The sequence below is a fragment of the Macrotis lagotis genome, chromosome X (genome assembly GCF_037893015.1).
Source record: "Macrotis lagotis isolate mMagLag1 chromosome X, bilby.v1.9.chrom.fasta, whole genome shotgun sequence".
NCBI lineage: Eukaryota > Metazoa > Chordata > Mammalia > Peramelemorphia > Peramelidae > Macrotis > Macrotis lagotis.
In genome coordinates this window covers 245,830,824-245,853,460 of record NC_133666.1, presented here as the reverse complement: position 1 = coordinate 245,853,460, position 22,637 = coordinate 245,830,824, and the positions used below count along the sequence as shown (strand labels likewise).

Sequence of the window (22,637 nt, the reverse complement as noted above, 5' to 3'; positions counted from 1 at the left end):
ATAAAAAAGAATGAGGAAATGACTAAGGGATAAGATAATACCCTTAATTGCAATTTTGTGGACTTTAGCTTGTCCCTAATTTTGCCACATTGATTCTACCATTGTGAAATTAAGGAACTAAGTTGGCCCACTTGGGTGTGCACTCTACTCTCCATGGGTTTCTTTCTCCCTTTGTGGTAAGTGTATGCTGAGATTGCAACCCATTTCTTAGCTCTGCAAACCTCTGTACAACCCTAAGAGGTCATCATACCCACTACTCTGGGTGAAGCTCATGAACTGGCAACAGGAGCCAGGCAGTCACTGTCACATCCACATTGCTCATCCTACCATATCTTAGAAGCCCCATCCATCTACCTCTCTCTAATTTTTCTCATTTGTAAAATGAGGGGATTGGAATAGATAGTCTCTCACATTCTGCCCATTATCACTGTTCTTTCCCTGAAGTCCTTTTCTCTTCCTTTATTCATTTGCAGCAGGATTTATGGGATAGTGGCAAAGGGCTGCTCAGCTCTTTTAGGGGGGTCAAAGGCTGGCTTGAAACCAGTATGACTGGGAAGTAGGGAATTGCCCAAGTCCTCTTGGTGTGAGAAGCCATCTTCTTCACCCTCCTTGATAATATGGGACTGAAAAATCTGACAAATTACTGACTAGGACTTAATACATGAACAGAACTGTTAATTTCTGAGGAATATATATTAAGTTTCTTCCATTTTATTGTTCCTCACCTATCACCTGTTTTGAAATAGAAACAGAAATTCTTTTCTACTTTTTTCACTTGATACCTCTGGACCTCAGTTTCCTTATCTTCAAAATGTTCCAATGACCTCCAAGATCTCCATTTCTAAGGTTGGTGATTTTGTATCCTCTCAGAGGAAATTTTTCTGTTAGTGACTTTATGAAATTACTTGTTTTATTTGTTAATTTATTGCTTTACTATTTTTATTTAAATACTACCTATTTAATTACTCCATATGTATTTGCCTTACATTTATGTTGTATATATTATTATTTGTATTTATTGCCTTTCCCTTCAGAATGCAATCTCATTGTGAGGAAACACTGTTTCATTCTTTATCCTCAGGGCTTAAGCATAGAACCTGATACACCATAAGCACTTAATAGAAGTTATTGATTGATTGATAGATCATTGCAGAATCCATCTTGGTTATTTGCCTTGTCATAAGAATTTATTATGATTTCAAAATGAATAATGATGTAAAAGGAGAGAGCTATTAACAAGTCATTAAAGGATTATAAGTGTTGGGAAGGGCACAGGAGGAAGTTGTCTTTTTTTTTTTTACTTTATCCATTTTCTGAGTTACATAAAACTGAGTAATGTCTGTCCCTCCACTTACACGTCTCTCCCTGCAACTACCTCCAGTCACCCCCACTCCTGCTATTCTCCTTCTCAGATAACTGATCAAGGAAGACCAGAAGTGAACTCAGGACTAAAAGATGCTGACTCCAAGGGAAGTTGCACAGATATATCTCAAAGATAACTCAAAGATAAGAGAACAACAAACTGGTGAGGCCCAGAATCACAGAATATCAGGGTTGGAAAAGACTTTGCAGGCCACTTAGTCCAAGCTAAACTTTAATAAAAATCTCTTCTACAAAATCCCCAAGTGGTCATTTAGACTTTGATTGAAACCCATTTTCAGGGAAGGGGAATCATTCCACTGCTACAAAAAACACTTTGAGGTATTAAAATTTTTCCTTAAATCAAGTCAAAGTTTGCCTATCTACAAGGTCCACCAGGTTCTATTTCCTGGGAACAAGCCAAATAAGTTGAAATACCTCTTCCTACTTATAATATTTGAAGACAGCAGTTAAGGTCTCCCCCAACCTCTATCTAAACTAAACCTTTCCCCATTCTTCTAGTCACTCTCCTATGGACTCTCTCCATATCTGTTCTAAAATACAGTTCAGGACTAGACATAATATTTCACATGTGTTTTTTTTTCAGATGTGGTTTTATTGGGATCCCTAGTTCTGGATGTTCTGTCTCTGTGTTTCCTTATGTACTGTCTATGAAATATAAGTCCCTGAGTTACCAATATCTTGCATGTTGAAATTTAAATTCTTAGTCATTTATAGCTTAAAATTCATTTTTCCCATTGGAATGTTATAAATGGTAATCCACCCACATAGCATGTAGTGTCACTGAAATATTCCACATTTTCAATGAAAAAAAGTGGATGATCATAGAATTAAATACTAGAGACAGGAAACTGATAGAATTGAATCACTTGAAGGAAGAAAAAAATGTTCTTCAGAACTGATGTTGGGGGGAAAAAGGCAAGATTTATTTAATTAATATGTCTATGAAAAAATTAATATGTCTATGGTCTGTACCTGGCTTTCCTTTTTCTCCCACACAGACATATTAATAACACTATTTTCATACTTATCAACCATGATTAAGAACATCTTTTGTTTCTCAACTGTAAGAAAAGGAAGAGGTATTTCCTGAAATAATTGGGCAGAAGTTGAAAAAGAGAAGACAGAAAGTAGTTTTAGAAGATGTGTTTGATTGCCTGAGGTGGATTTAATAGAATATTGAACAGTCCAAAGCAGAGTAAAGGTGTGAAATGAAAAATGTGAATTATTTATTCTCTGAAAGGAAAAAGAAATATGAGGGTAGTGATGGTAGAGAACACTGGCCAGACAGTTACCCACACTGCCTGTCAAGTGGCACCTTTGATTAAGGACAACTCATATTTTGTCTAAAGGAAAGAAAATATGAGGAAGGAAAATAGTGGACTATCCTGATGGAAAGTGCAGTAAGTAGTATTCAACCAGCCATTTATATGTAAATAGTAATTTCCATTCACAATAACTGACATAAATGTCAAACTTTACCGTTTACAAACCATTTGTAGAACCCTGACAACAACCCTGTGTTTCAGTTCTTATTATCTCCATTTGACAAATGAGAAAATTAAAGATTAAAGAAATGAACTTGTCTAAAACCATATAATCTGAGTCCCCATTCCCAAAATTACTCAACATTTTGGTCAGTCTTATCAGAGACATTTCCTTCCCTTCTCCCACCATAATGTTCTACTTTAGAAAACCAAGGAGTAGCTAGGTGTTATAGTGGATAGACCACTGGGCCTGAAGTAAGGAAGATCTGAGTTCAAATCAGACCTCAGATGCTAGTTGTGTGATCCTGGGTAAATCACTTAATCTCAAATTGCCTTAATCAACTAAAGAAGAAAAAGGCAAACCATTGCAATATCTTTGCCAAGAAAACCCCTTGAGGAAATGAAATGTTGAACATGACTGAACAATACCATAGAAAGCTATCTACAAGTCATCAGGTGGTATAAGGCTATATATATATAGTATATATACTATATTTATATAGTTTTGAGAAAAAATTTAATAATAACCTGAAAATAAAGTTACCAGGCCTATACTAGGTGAGAACATTGATTCTGTTTCCAACCACCTGATCCTTAAGGACAATGATTTAAGCAAGTGCAGGGGGAGTCTGGTGACATTTTCAAGTTGATTTTCAGATTTCCTTAAATCCATATATAAGGGGTGGCTAGGTGGCACAGCGGATAAAGTACTGGCCCTGGAGTCAGGAGTACCTGGGTTCAAATCTGGTCTCAGACACTAATAATTACCTAGCTGTGTGGCCTTGGGCAAGCCACTTAACCCCGTTTGCCTTGCAAAAACCTAAAAAAAAATCCACATATAAGCTTAAACTATTGATTATAACTGCCAGTGTATTTGTGCCTAAAAGATAATCCGGTGAAACATCTCATTCTTTTTCTTTCCTATTAAGTTCCCTTCTGATTTAATCTTTCTGAGCATGGGGCGGGGGGAAGAGTGAGAGTGCAGGTGGATGACCATAAGGCATGGAAAATAAATAATAAACCAAAATGACCATGTGGTCAAAGCAGGTAAGACCAGTACAAATGGGCAAAAGGGAATGAACTGAAGTGTAATGAGCTTAGATAGTACTTTGCCAGACTAAGCCAGATGCTTGAGGCATAAACAGCTCAATATTTCCTTTTTGTGGGTCCCTCTAGAAATATTTGAATTCGTAATCTTTAACTATAGAATGGAAAAAATATCTATTTATTGGTTTAATAAAAATGTCCAGTACATTTTAATCTTCCCTTATTCATGCTTTTATTTCTTAATTCATTTTTTAGATTGATCATCAAAGAATATATGTCTCAAGGGTTCATGCTTGAATTTTCTTTTTAAAAAACTATACATATTTTTCCTCAACTGAAAGACAAATTCTTTTTTAATTTATCAAAAAATAAAATTGTTTTAGTGATTTTTTAAATGGGTCAAGGAAAACAATTTAAAAAATCATTTTCTTAAGCAAGGTCAGGCAAAAGTGGGAAGATAGAGTTATCAAACTCCAGTGGCTAGACAAAAGTCAGAATGACTGGCAAGGACTCAGTGGATGACCTTGGTGTCTTCCTTGTCTTACCAAATTCTAAGTGCTCTATAGCACTTGCTTCAGACACCTTCATGACTATTGTTCTTGTCCACCTATTCTGTCTTAAAAGCCTGTTTGTTATCCTCAATCTGGTTATTCTCAACCATCTGCCAATATAGTTTACTGGGAAGTGGCCAGTGCAAAAGTTATTATTTCTTAGAGCCACAGGTAATAGTGGGGTGAGAGGTGGACACCAAATGTGAGTGAGTAGACCTGAAAAGGACTCAGCAAGGCCTCTGATCACAGCCCTCTCTGAACATCTCACTTTTGCTGGAGGTAAGAAGGCCTGAATTCTAGTATCATTTTTACCAGGAACTAGACTTTTTTTTTTTAATTCTTGAGCCTACCTGTTATTTCTAATTCTTGATTGTGACTCTTTCTCTATGCGGTTCCTGCAGACTTCCTTATACACCCACAATGTCTCAGTTGAAACAAGAACATGCATTCTGGCTCTACAATTAGCCAGTCACCCAAACTCTGAGTGTACATACATTCAACTCCCCCAGCTAGACAATGACATTAAAATACACCTACAACACATACTTCTGCCATTTCCAAATATAAGGACAAAGGATAAAGGCCTCTTGTAGGAAGCAGCATCAAGACTCAGAGTCCTGAACTTTGTAAGCTATTGAATAACATCTATGAAACAAGACTGGTTCTTACCCAAGAATATGCTTGGTGAAAGCAGGATCATGAAAGTAGAGTTAACAGGAACCAGAAATTCTGGATACTTCTAGTCCTGCTTCATCACTTTGAGTAAGTAACTTAACTTCCCCATCTCAGTTGTTCTCTCCATAATACTATTTCTACTTGCCTCACAAGATGGTTCTAAAAAATAAAATGAGGTAAGGAATTTAAAATCATTTTTTAAAAAATGAAAAGTACTGTTTAAGTGAAAAGATTTATGGATATAGACCCTCACCCTATTTGGCTATCATTGAAGTCTTGGAAAATTGTGTCACTGGGGGCCATGTTGGACTTGCATGGGCAGAAAAAAATCAACGGATATTTATTGATAATTAGTTACTTTGTAATGCTGTCTCAGCATGGAGAGAAAGATAAAATAAGAAAAAAATCAGAATGGAACGTAAACTTCTTGAGGACAGGGACCATTTTGGTTTCGCTTTGTACTAAAGTATCCTCAGGGTCTAATACCTCTCATGAGGTGAGTACCTCTCATGGAATATGTATTTAATAATTATTTGCTGACCAAACGGTTAAGAGCTTAACAGAAGCAAAGGGCAGACATAGCCAAGTAGACATCTTCCAAGGTGAGGGGGATGGGACAGGTAGGACTGATATTCAAAAACAAATTCACATAGGCCGTCACTCCTAGAAAAGTAAAAAATGAAGCTCCATTTGTCATTTGCCATCATTTGTCCTAGTTCTCATGTGGCAGACCAATCAGTAATAAGCGGGCCCTTAGTCTATCATCAAAGATGACTTTGCTAATTTCAAAGAGACCATTGCTAAGTTCACTGAAGCTGAAGTTCAATGCCTACTTCCTGTTTAGTATCCAGTCGTGGAGTTTGGATTGTTCAGTTCTAAGGAATCTGGTCTTTAATAAAGAATGATATTAAATTGCTAAAAGCCCACCCTGGCACCCCAGGAATTATTTTATTTTAGTCCACACTATGACTCAAGTTTCAAAATTAAAAAGGGGATGGAATGGGGAATAAAAAGATATTCAATATACAATCACCTTCTGGTATAGGCCAAGTAATTCATTCCTACACATGAAATGCAAACAAATAAACAAATGCAATGCAAGTTAACAGAACAATTTAAACATAATTTAATATTTAAATTATAACTATAACCTTCTGAGAGGCAAATACTTAAATCTCCTCAGAATAAAAAACAATTTGCAGTACTGCTACATTTTATCTTGACTTTGTGCAGTCCAACCTATCCCTGATACGTAAGCGGGCTTGGACTAGTCTTCTTATTGGCGACCATCTTCTCCAAAAGCGTTAAAGTAGTTGCTGGGGACTCTTCTCCTATTGTTATTTAGATCCAACACAGAAGGAACTCTGAACCACTTAAACTCACACATCCATCTTGGGAGAGGTATTCATTTGTTTCAGTTCAGGAAAGAAAAATCACCAAAAAAGCAGCCCAAACCAGAGTTGGATTTGGCTAGGCAACATATATGTTTGTGTTTTTGTGGGGCATTGGGGTTAAGTGACTTGTCCAAGATCGCATGACTGTCAAGTATCAGGTGTCTGAGGCTGGGTTTGAATCCAGGTCTATCTGATTCCAGAGCTGGTGTTCTATCCATAACTCCATCTAATGCCTCACAGCCTATTTGTTTTAATACTATTTGATACTGGCTAGGAATAGAGGGTAGAACAGGGCAAACCACCCCATATTACCCCTCCCATTGCTGAAATAGAACAAAACAGTCCTGACAAAATTTGCAAGATTTGAAGAGAGGGCTGATAGTCAATCCCCCTGTGTAATTTAATGAATTGTCAGCTCTTCCAATTCCAAATTCAGTAAGAGAATCATTCATCACATGCCTAGACACAGGTCCAAAAACTCAGAACCAGAAAGGACAATTAGACATGATCCTTATCAAAGTCCCAGTATACTACTCCTACTAACCCATTCTTCAATATCAACTAAGATAAATCTCTTCTTACAGAGACCAGGAGCATCACACAGCTGATATATCCTCTGGTGCTAATTGTTTAACAGATATTAGACTATTCCTAGTTAACAACAAGACAAACAAACATGAAGTCAGAAAGATAAGAGCTATCCTGTGTTGAAAAGTACATGGAGTTCCTGTTACCAGTCCTTGCATGAAACTTCCTCAGAAAATTTTTAATAGACTTATTTCCATTCAATGAGTAAAACTTAACAATTGTGTTTCTGCCAACTCCCCTTCTTGTCCTACTAAAAGACTAAAGGAAAAGTTTCTGAAGGGGTAGTTTTCAAAATCTTAGACGAGGAAAATTCCTCTCTTCTTATTACAATATCATTAAAAAATCAAATCTATGAGCTCATTTAAAGGCAATCATATATTCTAGTACCTTCCTGGAGTACTGACAATTAATTATTCTTTTCTTCAAGTGCACCACTCTCAAGCCAAAACTCATCTAATATCACAAAAAGAAATTTTTGTTGAATTGTGAGTGCACTTGTCTTAGATCCCAGTTCTGACATTTATTCATCATATGACCCTGAATAAGTCCACATACCCCTAAGGAGTTCCAACTTCTTTCCTGTGAAATGAGAATAATAATGCTCTCACTAACTACCCCCAGAGAGATGTCTGCTTCCTGGGCTGGAAAAATGACTCACTATTTCCTCCTATTATTCTCCAAACACTACTTGATCTAGGTTCTTCTTAAATCTTTGTTAGGGTAGTTATGGAGAGAACTGGGCTATATTGCTTCCTCCTTCTCCCCATCTTGATTGGTATGTCCCAGAGGTTTATTAGAAACAAACTACTTTGTAAGCCTTTGTTGTTGTTGTTGTTCTTATTTTTGTTGTATCAGACTTTTTGTAACCCCATTTGGGGTTTTCTTGACAAAGATACTGGAGTGATTAGCATTTCCTTCTCCAGCTCATTTGACACATGAGGAAATGAAGCAAGCAGGATAAAATAACTTATCCAGGCAAAGTAATAGCTAGCAAGTATCTGAGGTCACATTTGAATGCAGATCTTCTTGACTCCAAACTTTTCAATTTTTAAAAATTGTCTTACGTATTATGTCATTTTTTTCTCTCTAATGTTTTTTCTTCCATTTGACTTTGATTCTTCTTTCATTACAAGATTAATATGAATCTATTTAGCATAATTACATATGTAAAGCATCTACTAGATTGCTTTTTGGAGGAAGGGAGAAAAATATGAACCTCAAAACCCTGCAAGCAAAATGATTGGTGAAAACTCTTGCTGCATATTGTTGAAAAAAACAAAAATATTTTTTAAAAAAAGAAAAAAGAATGAATGGATAGAACTCAAAAGTTTGCAAAAGAATGAATACTGAAAAGTATCTTCATATGCAATTGGCAAAAATAAAAAGTAAAAGAGGGAAAAAAGAATGAATGAATGAATGAATGAATGATCATGGGGGTCAATAATGAGGGGTTTGGACTCCAAATTGTTATCCTGCAACTCTTCATTTTGTTTGCCAAAAAAGCATATCATAGTACTGTTGTATATAATTCTATATCACACATATTAGCTTTTAATAGGTATCATCAATTTAGAACTGGAAGAAGCACAATCTAAACCTCTCAATTTATAGATGAGGTAATTGAAGTCTAGGAATATTATGATTTGTCGTTGTGTAATCCATATCATCAAGTAATAGAGCTAGAATTTAAAGCCAGGTCATCTGGCTCTATGGGCAGCAAAGTGACACAATGGATAGAGTCCCAAACTAGAGTCAGGAAGTCATTTCACGAGTTCAAATTTGACCTCAGACACTTGCTAGCTATGTGATCCTGGGCAAGTCACTTAATTTTGCTTGCCTCAGTTTCTTCATCTGTAAAATGAGTTGGAGAGGGAAATAGCAAAATTTTCTGGTATCATTGACAAGAAAAATTCCCCCCCAAAAAAGTATCACAAAGAACTGGATACAACTGAAAACTGAATAATATCTGGCTCTAGATTTGGTCCTCTTTCTGCTATACTCATATCTACCATAGCTATTATCCCTTATAGGTGCTCCTTTGCTCTCTAAAGAATTAGACTGCCCCTGAAAAGTACTTAATCTTCCCCATTCTACCAAACCTTTCCTTCCACCAGCTTTTATACTTCATTTCCACCTTTTTCCTATAATCTCTTTGTTATTTTAAATGAGGGCAAATGCCTTGGAAACTGTACAGTAACTGTGGAGTCAAAGCCCTGAGGAAGAGAGAAAGCACCCAATAATAACCCATACTGAGGACAAGTTACCCACACAATATGTGCTTTTTCATGACTGTGACAAACAGTATGCTGAAGGAAAATTACACAGTTTCTAAAAGAGCAAAAAGAAACAGATTATTATAGCTGTGGGGAAAGCATTTCAACCAACTAGGTTGGGAGCCAATAGAAAATATCTATGCTAAATATCACTGTTTGCATGAGGATGGAGTTGAAGATTAATGACATAAACATCAAACAAAGCGGGACAACTGGCCATCAGATCAGAGACAACAGAGGAAGAAAACCAAACCATGGATTTGCTGCATGGGGATCAAGGACCTCCAAAAGAGCTGTTGGAAAGGGGAACTTTTTGATAACCTGAGACAGGATTTCAATCAAAGCAGTAACCAGAAGAGTCACAGAATGTTACAGTTAGAAGGCTCTTATAGGGGTGGCTAGGTGGCTCAGTGGATAAAGGACCAGCCCTGGAGTAAGGAGTACCTGGGTTCAAATCTGCTCTCAGACACTTAATAATTACCTAGCTGTGTGGCCTTGGGGCAAGCCACTTAACCCAATTTGCCTTGCAAAAACTAAAAAAAAAAAAAAAAAAAAAAAAGGCTCTTAGAAATCTCCCCGTCCAGTATCTTCATCTTACAGATGAGACAACAAAAATTTGTCAAAAGTGAAATGATTAAGGGAAAAAAATGAAATGATTGACCAAAAGATTTACTTATTGAGTAAAATTTGAGAGTAAAATTTGAGAAAAATTTCTCCAAAGATTTATTAGCCCTGAGAGCTCCGGGAACTGATACTTAATGCTGTTCCTGAGCTCTAAGAAAGCCTTTGATCCCAATGAAACCCATAACCTACAATCTATTTTGAGAGGAGTCAGACTCCTAGAACTGGTACTCAGTGCTATTCCAGAGCTCTAAGAAAGTCTTGGATCCCAAAGACATCCATAACCTGCTCCATGTTTTGATAGGAGTCAAGCTCCAGGAGTAGGCTACCTACCAACTGACACACATATTAGGAACTGAAAGGACCCAAAACCTAGTCTAGGGGGATTCAATAATGAAAGTGAGCATTCATTTTTAAGTCATTTGTTCAAATAATTTCTTCAAGAAGCAGCATGATGGAGTAGGTGGAATATTAGCATAGAAGCCTAAAAATCTTCAAATTCATACTGGCTATGTAACATTGGACAGGTCACTTAATCTTTCAGTCATCTAGGAAACTCTCTCAGAGAATACAAATTACAGAATTAAGACAGACCTTCATTGATGGAGGAAGTTTTCTTACCTGTAATATTTCTGTACCAAAGAAATTGTGTAGTTACAATTCCTATTCCTATTTATGTATGCATGCATTATGTGTATGTATTATCACATACCCTTGTTACTACCTACTTGGATATTGAATTGCTCATAGCTTCTCCAAAACAAAGCAAACATTTTTATTCATGTCTCAGGAATAAACCAATATGAAGTAATACTTAAATGCATTCTTCCCACTTGGCAGAAGCTTTTTGAGAATTTGTTCATGTCTAATCCCTATGTGAGAGAAAAACTGTATAGGAAAGAAGAAATGAAACAAGTATTTATTAATTACCTACTACTTAGCATTGAGCTAAGGCTATACAAATATTTCATTTGATCCTCACAACAACCCCATTTTACATTTAGGGAACTGAAGCACACACCACTATTAAGTATCTGAGACTAGACGTGAATTTGAGTCTCCCTGACTCCAGAACTAGCATTTGTTAAATTGCCAGGGATGCATAATTTCCATCAGAGAAAAGGGTTGAAAAACACTAGGAGAGTGAAGTGAGTTGAACCAAGAGAACATTGAACACATTAACAGCAACATTGTGTGATGTTCAGCTATGATGGACTTAGCTCTTTTCGACAGAGCAGTGATCAAGGGCAATTCCAAATGACTTGGGAGAGAAAATGCTATCCACATCCAGAGAAAGAGCTATGAAGTCTGAATGGAGACCAAAGTATACAATTTTCACTTATTTAAATTTGGTTTTTCTTTCTTATGCTTTTTTCCCCTTTTGTTCTGATTCTTCATTCACAAATTGACTAATATGAAAATAATTGTACATGTATATTATATATCAACTTACTCCCTGTCATAGGGAAGAAGGTGAAGAATTTGAAATTCAAACTCTTATAAAAATGAATGTTGAAAACTATCTTTACATGTAATTGGAAAAAAACAAACAAAAAAAGAAATCAGGAGCAGTTAGTTTATTGGGAGGAAATGGGATAATTTAAGCTATAGCAATAATGTTACTTATGAAGGCATAGACCTGAAATGGGTCCTAGGTGTGGGAGTTGGATGGGATAGGAAAGAAAAGTTCCTTGTCATAAAATTTTGAAATTGGACTGGAACTTTGGTCCAAACTGGACCAGAATAAGAATTACCTCTATAATATAGGCAAAAACACAAGAAATACTCATCAGTTTTTGTGAGGTCTTCAGTGGAGGGAAGGAATATACTACCCACATAGAAAGTCCATTCTGCATCTGGATAGCTCTCATAGGGAGAATTATTTTTTCCTTACCACAAATCTAAATATTTTATTTTTTGCAACTTTTACCCATTGGTTTTGGCCCTGACTTTCATGTCCATTTTCCTGTAATAAAAGAACTCAGCAAATAAAAAGGTAGCCCCAAGTTATGACAATTTACAGGATAAATTTCTCCCATATTTTCAAATAGCTATCTGATATCAGTGATTCAAGAATTCCCTCAACTGATGTGTAACTTTTCATCCCTGTGTGACCCATGTTCAGGTTCTCCCAAAAGTTCACCACAGGAAGTCCAACCATAGTTCTAGAACCTTCCTCTTTCTCCCAACAAGAAAAGGGTTCCATTGGAGCATTCTGATTATCTATGTTTTGCTCTTGCCACACAACCAACCCATCTTCTCTTCTTACTATACTTAATGACATCCCTTACTAATGTGATGCTTCAGATCTCTTCATTGTGACCTGATTATCCCCACAAGGTGCCTTTCTATTGCCTTCTGTGTGATATCTACCTTTAGTTCTTCAAAGGTAATGGTGTTCCAGGTCTGACTACCATATAATGGCATCAATAAAATGTACTGAAAACATGGACCTTTGATTTCATGGTAAACTTGGAATTAAGAAAAGAGTTTTGCAATTTTTCCAAAACAATCCAGCCCACTTTGCTCCTATTCAACTCTAAGTTCATCTGTACTATTTGTCCCATACATGCTCTATAAAATGTTCATTCAAATACATAATGAAATCAGATATAATAAATAATTTCCATCCCTTTGGGCAGGCTAATATCCCTTTAAGTGCAAATGTCTTGACATGATGCAATTAACACAATTACATATGCAATTAGAAACATCTAGATTAGAGGAATTCACCATCCACAGACAAACCCTCCTCAACCTTATAATGCTGTACTAGATTCAACTCACTGGCATAGGCTTAGTAGTGAAATAGTAGGGTAAAAGTGACTGTACAGTGTAGTAACCTTTTTTGGGCATAATTCCAAATTGCTTTCTAGGATGGCTGAATCAATCTATAGCTCTACCAACAGTACATCAGGGTACTTGTATTCCTGTAACCCCTCCAAGTATTAACCATTTTCCTCTTTTGTTGTCTGTGCCAGTGTGATGGGAAATCATGAGGAGGAACTTCAAGGTCACTCTAATTTAAATTTTTCTAATTATTAGTGATTTATAGTATTTTTCATATGACTATTGATAGTTTAAATTTCTTCACATTAAAACTGCCCGTTCATATCTTTGACAATTTATCTATTTCTATCTATATCTATTTATCTAGTCTTAAAAATTTTAATCAAATCCTAATCTTTTGTCAGAGAAACTTGCTGCAAAAAAAATGTGTTCCTCCCTTATTATCCATTCTACAGTTACTAGTAATAGGGGCTGGAAAATCAGGACAGAGAACCAGGAAAACCTCCTTCAGAAGGTGATATTTAAGAGTAGTCTTAAAGGAAATAAGGGAAGCTAAGTGTGGGACGTAAGCATGGGAGATAGACACTACTGAAGACAGAGATACTCCATGTCTAACTATAGAGCTAGATGAGTATGACTCAAGGTTTTAACCTTGGAAGCAGAGAGCACATATATTGAAATCTCTTGTTTTGCTCCAAACTATGGTGGCCAAGGGCATATTTTCTGCAAAGTTGTTCACAAGTTATGAAATTTAGCATTCTAAAAGACTTCTCTCAAAGATGTCTCTGTGTAATTGAAGAAAAAATTGATCATTGCAAAGGTATTATTTTCATTCCATATACTATCTGTCATCAGCCAAGTTTTTTATTAACGGATTATATGACAATTTTTTTCATTAGATCAAAAATTTGAATGCAATATGACAAAGATTCAAGTGATAATGTTTTTTCAGTAACTCAAGTGATAATTACTTTCTAAAAACTTAAAAAATGAGAGAATCTTGAATCTGTAGCCTTGAATATATAAATCACAAAGAAGTTAAAACTCATTTTACTTTAATTGGTTTATTAATACAATTTGACAATCTAATGAAACCAAAGAATTTGTTTTTAAAATGTTTTTAAATAAATGAAACAAAATATATAGTATTGTTGTTTATAATTTATTTTCTTTTTTATATTTTTATTTTCTTTTATTTATTTTCATCCATTTGTACATGCATATTTCCAAGTACAAAGTTTCCCTCCACTTTCCCTTCCTACTCCCCTCCCCTCAGTTGGGAATAGTCAGGTTAGCATTTTACAAATTAGTAATTTTTGGCATGAGGAATTAGGATTAATGGAAAGAGATACATGAGATAATTTTTATAAGGTGTTCATCAGATTCGGTAGAGGTGTTTTTATTTCTGTGTGTTTTGTTTTGTTTTTCTTCCTCTGGCTGGGGATAGTATAGTCCATAATCTGACAAATACAGTTGTCCTAACTCTCTGGACTGCTGAGAGGGATTGCTTCCATCAAGGTTGTTCATCTCATAATATTGATGTACAAATTGTTCTCTTGGCTCTACTCCTTTCACTCACCATTGGATCCTCTAAGTTATTCCATGCTTCTCTAGAGTCCAACCATTTATTATTTCTTATAGAACAATAATATTCTATAGTATTCATGTACTTGTTTAGCCATTGCCCAATTGATGGACATTCCCTACATTTCCAATTCTTTGCCACTACAAAAAGAGCTGCTATGAATAAGTTGGAATATGTGGGGTGTTTTCTGTTTTTTACAATTTCTTCTAATATAGTCCTAGAATTGGAATTGCTGGGTCAAAGGGTATGAACAGTTTTATTGCTCTTTGGTATGTGCTAATTGGCCTCCTTAAAGCACTCCATTGCCAATTTCCCTAGATTGGGAAGTGTGTAGAACTCCTGTGTGTGGGCATTTGGCCCAGGTTTTTCAATCAAAAGCCTGCCACTCAGGCATTTCCCTATAGAGCCGGTTTTCACCCATATTACTCTCCAGAAAGGTTGGATCCATTCACAACTCCACCAGCAATGCATCAATGTCCCAATCCTCCCACAACCTCTCCAGAATTGATCATCTTCCCTTTTTCTCATCTGGGCTAATCTAATAGGTGAGATGATAACTCACTGTTGTTTTAATATGCATTTCTCTAATCAATAATGATTTGGAGCATTTTATCATATGTTTATATAAAGCTTTTAATTTCTTCATTTGAAAATTGTATGTTCTTATCCTTTGACCATTTATCAGTTGAGGAATAATTTGTAATTAATAAATTTGATGCAATTCTCCATATATTTTAAAATTGACCTTTATCAGAACTCCTAGTTGTGAAGATTGTTTCCTTGCTTTCTGCTTTCCTTTTAATTTTGGCAGCATTGATTTTATTAGTACAAAACCTTTTAAATTTAATACAGTCAAAACCATTCATTTTGCATTTTATAATGTGCTCTAATTCTTGTTTGGTCATAAATTGATCCCTTTTCCATAAATCAGCAAGATAGAATATTTTTTGGTCTATTAACTTATCTGTGCTATCACTCTTTATGTCTAAATCCTGTATCCATTTTGACCTGTGAGATGTAGATCTATGCCTAATTTTTGCCATTCTATTTTCCAGTTTTCCCAAAATTTTTTGTCAAATAGTGAGTTCTTATTCCAGAGACTGATGTCTTTGGGTTTGTCAAATAGTAGATTGCTGTAATAATTTATTGCAGTTTCTTTTGAACCTATCCTAATCCACTGTTCCATTACTCTATTTCTTAACCAGGAAGTTTTGATGACTGCTGCTTTATAGTATAGTTTTAGATCTAGGCCATCTTCCTTTACTTTTTTTTTTTGTTACTAGCTTTTTTTTAGTTCAGTAAAGTAGTTATTTGGTACTTTGATTGGTATGGCACTGAATAAGTAATTTAATTTAGGTAGAATCATCATTTTTATTATATTAGCTCAAACTAATCATGAGCATTTGACATTTTTCCAATTATTTAGATCTGACTTTATTTGGGTGAAGAGAGCTTTATAATTGTGTTCATGCAATTTGTCTTGGGAGGTGGATTCCCAAGTATTTAATGTGGTCTACAATTATTTTATTTATTTTTTTAATTATAAAGATTTTATTTATTTTGAGTTTTACATTTCCCCTAATCTTACTAACCTCCCCCTTACCCCCACAGAAGGCAATTTGTCAGTCTTTACGTTGTTTCCATGGTATACATTGATTCAAATTGAATGTGATGAGGGAGAAATGATATCCTTAAGGAAGAACATAAAGTATAAGAGATAGCAAGATCAGACAATAAGATAACAGTTATATTTTTCTAAATTAAAGGTAATAGTCCTTGTTTTTTGTTCAAACTCCACAGTTCTTTCTCTGTATAGAGATAGTATTCCTCCATTGCAGACAGCCCCAAATTGTCCCTGATTGTTGCACTGATGGAATCCATGGAGGTTGATCATCACCCCATGTTGCTGTTAGTATTTACAGTGTTTTTCTGGTTCTGCTCATCTCACTTGGCATCAATTCATGCAAATCCCTCCAGGCTTCCCTGAATTCCCATCCTTCCTGGGGAACACTAGTGTTCCATGACATACATATACCACAGTTTACTAAGCCATTCCCCAACTGAAGGACATTTACTTGATTTTCAATTCTTTGCCACCACAAACAGGGCTTCTATGAATATTTTCGTACAAGTGATGTTTTTACCCTTTTTCCATCATCTCTTCAGAGTATAGACCCAGTAGTAGTATTGCTGGATCAAAGGGTATACACATTTTAGTTGCCCTTTGGACGTAGTTCCAGACTGCCCTCAAGAAAGGTTGGATGGGGATGGCTAGGTGACACAGTGGATAAAACACCAGCCCTGGAGTCAGGAGTACCTGGGTTCAAATCCGGTCTCAGACATTTAATAATTACCTAGCTGTGTGGCCTTGGGCAAGCCACTTAATCCCATTTGCCTTGCAAAAACCTAAAAAAAAAAAAAAAAAAAGTTGGATGAGTTCACAGCTCCACCAACAATGAAATAATGTCCCAGATTTCCCCACAACCCTTCCAACATTGATCATTGTCCTTTCTGGTCATATTGGCCAATCTGAGAGGTATGAGGTGGTACCACAGAGAAGCCTTAATTTGCATTTCTCTAATAAGTAATGATTCAGAGCAATTTTTCATATGACAATAGATTGCTTTGATCTCCTCATCTGTAGATTGCCTTTGCATATCCTTTGACCATTTCTCAAATGGTCATTTGGGGAATGGCTTCTTTTTTTAAAAGTTGACTCAGTTTTCTGTATATTTTAGAAATGAGTCCTTTGTCAGAAACATAAGCTGTAAAATTGTTTCCCATTTTACTACATTTCTTTTGATGATCTACAGTTATCTTGGTTTTTTATTAGGTTTTTTTTTGGGGGGGGGGTTGCAAGACAAATGGGGTTAAGTGGCTTGCCCAAAGCCACACAGCTAGGGAATTATTAAGTGTTTGAGCCTGGATTTGAACTCACATACTCCTGACTCCAGGGCCAGTGCTCTATCCACTGCGTCACCTAGCCACCCTGATCTACCGTTATTTTAAATGGAATTTCTCTTGCTCTTGGGCTTTGTTGTTCATATATAGAAATGCTGATGATTTATGTAAGTTTATTTTATAGCCTGATACTTTACTGAATTTGTTAATTGTCTCAAGGAATTTTTTAAATGATTTTCTCGGGTTCTCTAGGCATACCATCATATCATCTGCAATGAGTGAGAGTTTTGCTTTCTTATTGTCTATTCTGATTCTTTCAATTTCTTTTTCCTTCTCCTATTGCTAACTGCTAGCATTTCTAATACTATATAGAATAGTAATGGTGATAGTGGACATCCTTGTTTCACCCCTGAATTGATTGGAAATGCTCTGAGTTTATTCCCATAAAATATAATATTTGTTGATGTTTTAGATAGATATTATTTATTATTTTAAGGAAATCTCCATTTGTTCCTATACTTTCTAGTGTTTTTAATAGGAATGGATATTGTATTTTATCAAAGGCTTTTTCAGCATCTAATGGGATAATGGGATAATCATACTGTTTCTGTTGGTTTTATTGTTCATATGTTTAATTATGATGAGTGTTTTCCTAATGTTGAACCATGCCTGCCTGCCTGGTATAAATCCAACCTGAACATTGTGTATTATCCTGGTACTAACTTGCTGTAGTCTCATTGCTAATATTTTATTTAAGATTTTTGCATCAATATTCATTAGAGAGATTGGTCTATAATTTTCTTTGTCTGTTTTGGTTCTTCCTGGTTTAGGTAACAGCACCATGTTGGTGTCATAAAAGGAGTTTAGTGGAACTCCTTCTTCTTCTATTTTTTTAAATAGTTCGTGTAGAATAATAACTAATTGTTCCTTAAATGTTTGGTAGAATTCACCTGTAAATCCATCTGGACCTGGAGACTTTTTCTTAGGGAATTTATTGATGGTTTCTTCAATTTCTTTTTTTCTGAAATGGGGTTATTTAAAGTAATTTATTTCCTCTTCTGTTAATCTGGGCAGTTTGTATTTTTATAAATATTCATCCATTTCACTCAAGTTGTCCAACTTGTTGGCATACAGTTTGGCAAAGTAGCTCAGAATTATCTCTTTAATTTCCACCTCACTGTTGGTTAGTTCAGCCTTGCCATTTTTGATTCTGGTTTTTTGGTTATCTTCTCTCTTTGTTAAATCAGATTAACTAGAGGTTTGTCCATTTTATTGGCTTTTTCATAAAACCAACTCTTGGATTTATTTATGAGATCAATGATTTTTTTTTTGCTTTCTATTTTATTAATCTCTCCCTTGATTTTCAGAATTTCTAGTTTGGTATTTAATTGGTAATGATAAATTTATTCTTTTTCTAGTTTTCTTAGTTGCATACTCAATTCATTGATCTCCTCTTTCTCTAGTTTATTCATATAGGTTGTTAGGAATATAAAGTTTCCCCTCAAAACTGCCTTGGCTGCATCCCATAAATTTTAGTATGATATCTTATTATTATCATTTTCTTGGATATAATTATTGATTATTTCCATTATTTGTTGTTCTATCCACCTATTATTTAAGATATAGTTATTTAATTTCCAATTAGTTCTTGGTTTATCTTTCCCTGACCCTTTATTATATGAAATTTTTATTGTGTCATGATCTGAGAAGTATGTATTTATTTTTTCTGCCTTTCTGCATTTGATTATAAGGATTTTGTGCCCTAGCACATGGTCAATTTTGATGAAGGTACCATGTAATGCTGATCTGTCCCCATTAAGTTTTCTCCAGAGGTCTATCTAAGATTTTATTTACTTTCTTAACTTCCTTCTTGTTTATTTTGTTGTTGGATTTATCTAGCTCTGAGAGAGGGAAATTGAGGTCTCCCATTATCAAAGTTTTGCTGTCTATTTCTTTATTTGCTGTCTATTTGCTGTCTAATTTGCTCAACTTTTCCTCTAGGAATTTGGAAGCTATCCCAATAGCTGAATATATATTTAGTAATGAAATAGCTTCATTTTCAATAGTACCTGTCAAGAAGATGTAGTTTCTTGGGAGGAAAATTGTAAAATTCAAAATAAATAAATAAAAAGCTGTAGTTTCCTTCCTTATCCCTATTAATGAAATTGATTTTTGCTTTTCCTTTTCTGGGATTAGAATCACTACCCCAGAATTTTTTACTTCAGCTGAGGTTTAATATATTTTGGTCCAACTTTTACCTTTACCCTGTATGTATCCTTCTGCTTCAAATGTGTTTCTTGTAAACAACATATTGTAGGATTCTAGTTTTTAATCCATTCTGCCGTTTCCAAGTTCATTCATTCACATTTATAGTAAAGATTACTAATTCTATATTTCCCTCTATGTTATCTTTCTTCATTTATATTTATCCCTTTCTCACCAAAATTTTACTACCTTTCCCCTTTGATTTATCTTTTAAAACTTTAAATTTCAGTTTATTTTCACTTATACCGTCCCTTCCCTTTTATCAGCTCCTTCTTCCCTTATCTTTCCCTTCCCCAGCCCCCCCCTTCCCTGTAGATTATTAAATTAGATTTTTTTAAACCCAAGTGGGAATATATTTTATTCCTTCACTGGGCTAGATCTATTGAATAGAATTTACACAGCATGCACATTCTCCCTTCTTTCCCTCTAAAATTATAAATCTTTGCACCTCTTCCCTTGGTATTACTTATTGTTCTAATATTATTAATCAAGTATCATCAATCACATTTTGATTATTTGATTGCTTGATAAGCTCCTATTATTATCAAGATAACATCACAGATTGTTTACTTCAGATAGATTGATGAGCTCCATTGATTCAAATTGCATCATATTATAATTATAACCAATTTTTTTACAATACCTCCTTTTCAAGTATCTTTCAAGTACACACAATCCTCCTCATGAGTCAAAGTATCATCCGAAGTCATATCATTTCTTGAGCTATTTGTGCCACTTTCCCCAGGTCTATTTTTCTTCACTCTTTACCTCCCTACCTCCCCATCCAGAGTATTATTAATCAGGTATCATCAATCACAGTTTTTGGTTGTTTGATAAGTTCCTGTTGTTATCAAGATATCATCCAAGATTATTACTTGATTGTTTGATAAGCAGCATTGACTCAAATTGCATCAAATTATAATCATTTTTCATCTTACCCCCTTTTCAAGTATCTTTCAAGTACACACAATACTCTTCACAAGCCAAAGTAGCCTCCAACCTCATATCGTTTCTTGAACTATTTGTGCCCCTCCCCCAGGCCTATTTTCTTTCACACTTTACCTCCCCCACTTCCACCCAGGGTACTTAACACCTTGTTAAGTGAACCAAGGCCTTTTGTCTGTCCCACTCCACCCCCTACCAGGGTATTTAGCCCCTTTTTAAGTGAAGCATCCTGATCTAATTAACTGAAAGTATCTTGAAGATCTCTAAGTCCTGGGAGATTGTGAAGGCTGCACTGAGAACTTTACAAATGATTGTAAGTAATAGAGACACTGACTCAGGTCCTCTCAGCTTATGACACTTAAAGATCTCTAAGTACTGGGAGGCTCTGGAGGTCTCATCCAAGAACCTAACATGATTATAAGTAACAGACACAATGGCAATTTATGATGCCTTCATTAGACAAGATGCTTAGCACCTTGTGATTAAATCCAGTCAGAGTATAATGAGATACTTAAGTTAAAGTTAACACCCTTGCTTTTTTTCTCCAGGGCTTTTTATCTCAAACATAGTGATGTGATCTTGGACCTCTTCAATTGAGAGAAGAGATCCAATTAAACCTATATCCCTTAGGTTCATTTTTTTCCAATTATATTCTACCCTTTAATTATCCTTAGAGAAGTTCTAATGAGTTAAAATTGTTATATCTTCCCTTTTAGGGACCAACATTTGTTTAAAACAGTTTTGGTTTTTCCGTCCCCTTTTTCATTTACCTTTTTAATGTAACTCTTCAGTTGTGTATTTGGCAATGAATTTTCTGTCCAGTTCTGGTCTTTATTGTCCAGGTTCCAACTTTAACAGATGATTTTCCGTGACCCAATCCTGTCCAGTGTTTTCAGGGTTCAGATTTTGTTTGGGGTAGGGATCCTTCCTGCTGACTTGCTATCCAACTGCTGGGACCTCTGTTATTATTAAGCTGTCAGGACCTGGATTGCACTGTAGCTAAAAGCCTCCTGCTGGCTCCCTACCTCTTGGACTTTACTTCCCCTTTTCCCCCAAAGAGACAGACTTTTAATGAAGACCCTCTATGAAGTGAAAACTTCTTTGAATCTTCTGTTTTTCTTGATGGGATCTGTAGTGTGAATGTCAGAGAAGAGGCTTCATGTATCTTTGGTAGGGAAAGACTCCAGGAGCTTGTTAGCTTTGTACCACCATCTTGGCTCCTTTGTGCCTCCATCTGTAGTTTATTTTATTTTATTTTTTAAGGGTTTTTTTGCAAGGCAATGGGGTTAAGTGGTTTGCCCAAGACCACACAGCTAGGTAATTATTAAGTGTCTGAGGCCAGATTTGAACTCAGGTACTCCTGACTCCAGGGCTAGTGCTCTATCCACTGCATGTAATTTATTTTCAAAAAACGATCAATGATAACATGGGAATGTCTTAAGTCACAGTGAATTGGATTTAATTACGACAGAGTTGCACAAAGTCATCAACCTTACTCTCTCTTCCAGAATCACTGAAGACCTATGGCAAGATGACTAGCGATGGCCCAGGATGTAGTGGATGACTTTGGTGTCTGATAGCTGTCCAAGCTCTATACACACTTCAGTATACCTGCTTCAACTACCTCCATAGCAGTTGGAATAAATTGTTAAATTGTTCTCATTCACCTATTCCAATGGGGAGGAATTCTTTATATGTTTGTGGTAGACACCCCTCTAATTCATCAATGAGTTTGAGGGCTTACAATTACCCTCAATCTGGTTTAGTTTGTCTGCTGAAATAGTTTACCAGGATATGGTTACTATGCATGTCCTTGGAGTCACAGGCGAGAGTTGGATGATAGTGGAACCAAAAGAAGATGAGCTTCACTGAAAAGGGCTTGTCCAATCCTCACACCAGAAGTGCTAATTCTTCTTGAACATTCCATTTACCCAGTTAGGAGGCACAGTAGATAGAACACAGAACCTACAATCAGGAAGACTCATTTTTCTGAGTTCAAATTGGTCTTGGGCACTTGCTCATTATGTGACTCTAGACAAGTCACTTAACCCTATTTGTTTCAGTTTCCTCATCTGTAAAATGAACTGGAGAAGGAAATGGCAAACCATTCAAGTATCTCTGCCAAGAAAATAAAA

The 22,637-nt window shown here is 35.6% G+C and overlaps 1 long non-coding RNA gene across 1 annotated transcript; it reads left to right on the top strand.

The window, feature by feature from the left end:
• The first annotated feature begins 744 nt into the window (after positions 1-744).
• LOC141500210 (uncharacterized) lies at positions 745-22,109 on the top strand. The gene is made up of 3 exons (XR_012471894.1): positions 745-846; positions 1,413-1,525; positions 22,011-22,109. It is a non-coding gene; the product is annotated as an uncharacterized LOC141500210 (long non-coding RNA).
• Positions 22,110-22,637: the final 528 nt, after the last annotated feature.